This window comes from Hippopotamus amphibius, chromosome X (genome assembly GCF_030028045.1).
Source record: "Hippopotamus amphibius kiboko isolate mHipAmp2 chromosome X, mHipAmp2.hap2, whole genome shotgun sequence".
In the NCBI taxonomy this organism is placed as follows: Eukaryota; Metazoa; Chordata; class Mammalia; order Artiodactyla; family Hippopotamidae; genus Hippopotamus; species Hippopotamus amphibius.
The window spans coordinates 25,715,467-25,721,535 of NC_080203.1; the positions used below are offsets into that span (position 1 = coordinate 25,715,467).

Consider the following 6,069-nt stretch of genomic DNA (forward strand, 5'->3'; position numbering starts at 1 on the left):
ATATTTAAAGTATTGCAGACAAATATCCACTCCTCCCTTTTTCTATTTGTTTTCTATGTCATACCTTTTTTGTTCCCCAATTCCTCTATTACTGTCTTTTTCATGTCTATTTTTTTGTGTGCTGTTTTAATTCCCTTCTCATTTCTTTTAGTGTATATTAAAATGTTTTTTCTTACTGGGTACTTCAAAGTTAAAATTAATATCTTGATTTTTAACCTAAATTATTTTATATCTATTTATGCTTTGAATTAATAGCAACTTAATATACATAAAGTTGCTCATATATAACTCCATCCCTCCATTTTTATGTTATTATCACAAATCATTTTATTCTTTTGTGTTCATTAATATAGATTAATAATTAATTTTATCCATTTGTCTTTTAATTTATATAGAAAAAAAGAGGAGTTACAATCCCAAAATATTATAGTAGTAGTTTTTTTATACTTACCTATAGAGTTATCTTTATGAGCGTTCTTTATTTCTTCATATGGTTCCAAGTTGCTGTATAGTGCCATTTCATTTGAGCCTAAAGGATTCCCTATAGCATTTCTTACAGGGTAGGTCTACTAGTGACAAACTCCCTTGGCTTTGGTTTATTTGGTGATATCTTTATTTCTCCTTCATTTTTTAAAAAAATTTATTTATTTATTTATTATTTTTTAGGGGGTACACCAAGTTCAATCATCTGTTTTTATACACATATCCCCGTATTCCCTCCCTCCCTCGACTTCCCCCCACCCTCCCTCGAGTCCCCCCCACCCTCCCCGTCCCAGTCATCTAAGGCATCTTCCATCCTGGAGTTGGACTCCCCTTGTTATACAACTTCCCACTGGCTATCTATTTTACAAAAACAGTGGTTAGGTGCCACAAAGTAGGTGGCAGTACCTTAACCATATGCATGTTGTCTGGCCCAAGGGCCTCTTCCATCCTTGTCAAGGGGAGTGCTAACCTTCTCTTCTTTCATACAACACTATTTCTCCTTCATTTTTGAAGGATAGTTTGTGTATATCAACTTGTTTTTGTTTTTGTTGTTGTTTTTCTTTCAACACTTTAAATATATTATATCACTGCCTTCTGGCCTTCATAGCTTCTGATGAGAAATTAGCTGTTTATTTTATTAAGGATTATTTGTATGGGGTGAGTTTATTCCCTCTTGCTGCCTGAAAGATTCTCTTTGTCTCTCAACAATTTGATTTTAATGTGTCTTGGTGTGGATCTCTTTAAATTTTTCCTTGTTGAATTTCATTGGATGTGTAGGTTTGTGTCTTCCATCAAATTGTGACATTTTGTCCATTGTAACTTTTTAAATATTTTCTCTCACCTTTTTTTCCCTTTCTTCTCTTCCTCTGGGATTCCAATTGTGTATATATTGATATATTTAATGGTGTCCTACAAGTCTTATAAGCTCTATTTACTTTTCTTTATTCTTCTATCTTTCTACTCCTTAAATTGAAAATTTTAAATTGGCTTATCATTGAGTTCACTGATTGTTTCCTCTGCTTGGTCAAATCTGATGTTGAATCCCTCTAATATCTTTTTTTTCAATTGTTATACTTTTCAATTCTAGAATATCTATTTGGTTCCTTAATATAATTCCTACCTCTTTATTGATATTTTCTATTTAGTAAAATATTGTTCTTTGTTATTTTTATTTTGTCTATGTCTTCCTTTAGCTCTTTGAATATGTTTAAAATTGTTGATGTAATGTCTTTGTGTAGTAATTTCAATATTTGGACTTCCTCAGGGATGGTTTCTATGAATATATTTTTGCCTGTAAATGGGCCACAATTTATTTTTTCTTTTCATGCTTCAATTTTTGTTGAAAAGTGGTTATTTTGAATATTATAATGTGGAAACTCTAGAAATTAAATTCTCTCCTCTCTCTTGGGCTATTACATGCTCTTTTGTGATTGTTGGGTGTCTATTTGTTTGTTTAGTGAATTTTCTATATTAGTTTTGTAAAATCTGTAGTTTTATTGAATATGGCCACTGAAAGATCTGTCCCATTGGTTTAGTATCAGCTATTGATTTGACAGATTGCTTGATATTCCTGGAATCAAGAAAGAAAGAAAGAAAGAAAGAAAGAAAGAAAGAAAGAAAGAAAGAAAGAAAGAAAGAAAGAAAGAAAGGAAAGAAAGAAGGAGAGAAGAGAAAGAAAGGAAAGGAAAGGAAAGGAAAGGAAAGGAAAGGAAAGGAAAGGAAAGGAAAGGAAAGAGGGAGAAGAAAAAGATAAGGAAAGGGAAGTTAAAAATAGAACTCTCTTAGTGTTTGCACATTGAGTCTGTATTGGGGAATTTAATGCTTAGCCAGGCAGTTAGCCAGGCAGTTTACAACTCTGCCTTAGCTATTGCTTCTTTTTTTTTTTTTTTTTTTTTTTAAGTATTTTTTTTGGGGGGGTACACCAGGTTCAATCAACTGTTTTTATACACATATCCCCATATTCCCTCCCTTCCTTGATGCCCCCCCTCGAGTCCCCCCCACCCTCCCTGCCCCAGTCCTCTAAGGCATCTTCCATCCTCGAGTTGGACTCCCTTTGTTATACAACGACTTCCCACTGACTATTTTACAGTTGGTAGTATATATATGTCTGTGCTACTCTCTCGCTAGCTATTGCTTCTTGCTTGCATGGTAAGGTAAGTCAGAGTTGAGCTCTCAGTGTCTTCTCAGGTCTTTTGTAAGCATGTCTCTGTCACTGGACAAGCCTATGGCCATCTACGTTCCCTGGGATATGCAGATGTTTTTCAAAGCCCTTATTCCTGGAAGCATGTCTTTCTCTATCCTCTTTAAAGCTTTTTGGTCTATTTCCTATTTTGACTGTTATCCTTTGCCCCTAGCAGCAGTGGCTAATAAATTTACTTTAATGCTGCCCAGAATGCTGCCTCAGCCCTGGGAAGGTTTTGTGGCAGGAAAAATTAGTTTAATCCCTTTGGCCCATTTCTTAGGGAGGCACCAGACAGGTCAAAACACAGAAACAGAATTCTTTGAGAATAAGTTCTGTATGAGTTCCTCTGATACCAGTAATCTGCAACAGGAATGTAGGTGGCTTTTCTTCAAAGTAGACTGCAGAATGGGGGATGTTAATGGAGTAAGTTAAAATATCACAGAGTTCTCTCACTTGAAATCATAATTTTCTTTTTCTTCATTAAGCACTCCCCTGGTTTTTATAAGTTTTTTATTTAATTCCTGAGTTCTGAGTAACTTGATTCTGACAATTTTCCAGCTTAGAGTTTTTGTGGAGGGATAGGGTTTTGAATTTCTCTATTCTTCAATTTTCAGTAACTTCATTTGATAAGGATCACTTTTAATCTATACATCAATTTGAGTAGAATTCCCATTTTCACAGTGTGAGCCTCTAAATAAGAAACATGAATTTTCTCTCATTGAGATTATCTTTAATTTCTCTCAGCAATATTTTGTAACTTTCAACATAGAAATCTATCAATTATTTTGTTAAGTTTATTTCTAAGTATTTTTTTCTTTTGCATGATATTTTGAATGAAATTATTTTCCTATTTTTATTTTCAGATATTCTATTGCTAGTATATAGAAATAAGTTTCATTTTTATATACTGTTCTTGTATCCTGCAACTTTTCTAAATGTACTTTTTAGTTCTAATTGTGTGCGTGTGTGTGAGAGAGAGATAGAGAGAAAGAGTATTTTTTTTTAGGATTTTTTATATACAGAATCATAACAATGAAGACTTTATTGCCTTTTTCTTTCTAATCTGCATGCTTTTTATTTCCCTCTCTCTTTCTTTTTTTCCCTTATTGAACTGACTAAAATCACCATTGCAATGTTGAATAGAAGGGGCAGAAGCAGATAACTTTGTCATATTTGTTTTGTTCTCAACCATAGGCAGCATGCAGCCAGTCTTTCACCATTAAGCATGATGTTGGTTGTAAATTTTTTTTTGCATTTTTTTTAATTATTTTTTTTTTGGGGTACACCAAGTTCAATCATCTGTTTTTATACACATATCCCCATATTCCATCCCTTCCTTGACTCCCTCCCCCTCGAGACCCCCCCACCCTCCCTGTCCCAGTCCTCTAAGGCATCTTCCATCCTCGAGTTGGACTCCCTTTGTTATACAACAACTTCCCACTGACTATTTATTTTACAGTTGGTAGTATACATATGTCTGTGCTACTCTCTCGCTTTGTCTCAGTTTCCCCTTCACCCCCCGCCCCCTCTCATACCTCGAGTTCTCCAGTCCATTCTCTGTATCTGCATCCTTGTTCTGGTCACTGAGCTCATCAGTACCATTTTTAGATTCCATATATGTGAGTTAGCATACAATATTTGTCCTTCTCTTTCTGACTTACTTCACTCTGTATGACAGATTGTAGTTCTATCCACCTCATGACATATAGCTCCATCTCATCCCTTTTTATAGCTGAGTAATATTCCATTGTATATATATGCCACATCTTCTGTATCCATTCATTTGTTGATGGGCATTTAGGTTGCTTCCATGTCCTGGCTATTGTAAATAGTGCTGCAATAAACATTATGGTACAAGTTTCTTTTGGGATTATGGTTTACTTTGGGTATATGCCCAGGAGTGGGATTACTGGATCATATGGTAGTTCTATTTGTAGTTTTTTAAAGAACCTCCAAATTGTTTTCCGTAGTGGCTGTACCAACTTACAGTCCCACCAACAGTGCAGGAGAGTTCCCTTTTCTCCACACCCTCTCCAACATTTGTGGTTTCCAGACTTTGTGATGATGGCCATTCTGATTGGTGTGAGGTGATACCTCATTGTGGCTTTGACTTGCATTTCTCTGATGATGAGTGATGTGGAGCATCTTTTCATGTGTTTGTTGGCCATCTGTATGTCTTCTTTGGAGAAATGTCTATTGAGGTCTTCTGCCCATTTGTGGATTGGGTTATTTGCTTTTTTGGTATGAAGCTTCATGAGCTGCTTGTATATTTTGGAGGTTAATCCTTTGTCCGTTGTTTCATAGGTAATTATTTTTTCCCATTCTGAGGGTTGCCTTTTAGTCTTGTTTATGGTTTCTTTTGCTGTGCAAAAGCTTTTAAGTTTCATGAGGTCCCATTTGTTTATTCTTGATTTTATTTCCATGATTCTAGGAGGTGGGTCAAAAAGGATCTTGCTTTGATGGATGTCGTAGAGTGTTCTGCCTATGTTTTCCTCTAGGAGTTTCATAGTGTCTGGCCTTACATGTAGGTCTTTAATCCATTTGGAGTTTATTTTTGTGTATGGTGTTAGCAAGTGTTCTAATTTCATTCTTTTACATGTTGCTGTCCAATTTTCCCAGCACCACTTGTTGAAGAGGCTGTCTTTTTTCCATTGTATACTCGTGCCTCCTTCGTCAAAGATAAGGTGCCCATATGTGTTTGGGCTTACTTCTGAGTTCTCTATTCTATTCCATTGATCTTCCTTTCTATTTTTGTGCCAGTACCATACTGTCTTGATCACTATGGTCTTGTAGTATAGTTTGAAGTCAGGAAGCCTGATTCCACCAACTCCATTTTTCCTTCTCAAGATTGCTTTGGCTATTTGGAGTCATTTGCGTTTCCATACAAATCGTAAGATTTCTTGCTCTAGTTCTGTGAAAAATGCCATTGGTAATTTGATCGGGATTGCATTGAATCTGTAAATTGCTTTGGGTAGTACAGTCATATTCACGATGTTGATTCTTCCAATCCAGGAACATGGTATGTCCCTCCATCTGTTTGTGTCGTCTTTGATTTCTTTCATCAGTGTCTTAAAGTTTTCTGCATACAGATCTTTTGCCTCCTTAGGCAGATTTATTCCTAGGTATTTTATTCTTTTGGTTGCAATGGTGAATGGGAGAGTTTCCTTAATTTCTCTTTCTGCTCTTCCGTTGTTAGTGTATAGGAATGCAAGAGATTTCTGTGCATTAATTTTGTATCCTGCTACTTTACTAAACTCATCAATGAGTGCTAGCAGTTTTCTGGTAGAGTCTTCAGGGTTTTCTATATATAAAATCATGTCATCTGCAAAGAGTGACAATTTGACTTCTTCTTTTCCAATTTGGATTCCTTTTATTTATTTTTCTTCTTTGATTGCTGTGGCTAA

At 35.4% G+C, this 6,069-nt stretch overlaps 1 non-coding gene across 1 annotated transcript; it reads right to left on the reverse strand.

Moving 5' to 3' along the window:
• Positions 1-848: 848 nt before the first annotated feature.
• LOC130842803 (U6atac minor spliceosomal RNA) lies at positions 849-974 on the reverse strand. The gene has a single exon (XR_009050579.1). It is a non-coding gene; the product is annotated as a U6atac minor spliceosomal RNA (small nuclear RNA).
• Between the last annotated feature and the right edge of the window lie 5,095 nt (positions 975-6,069).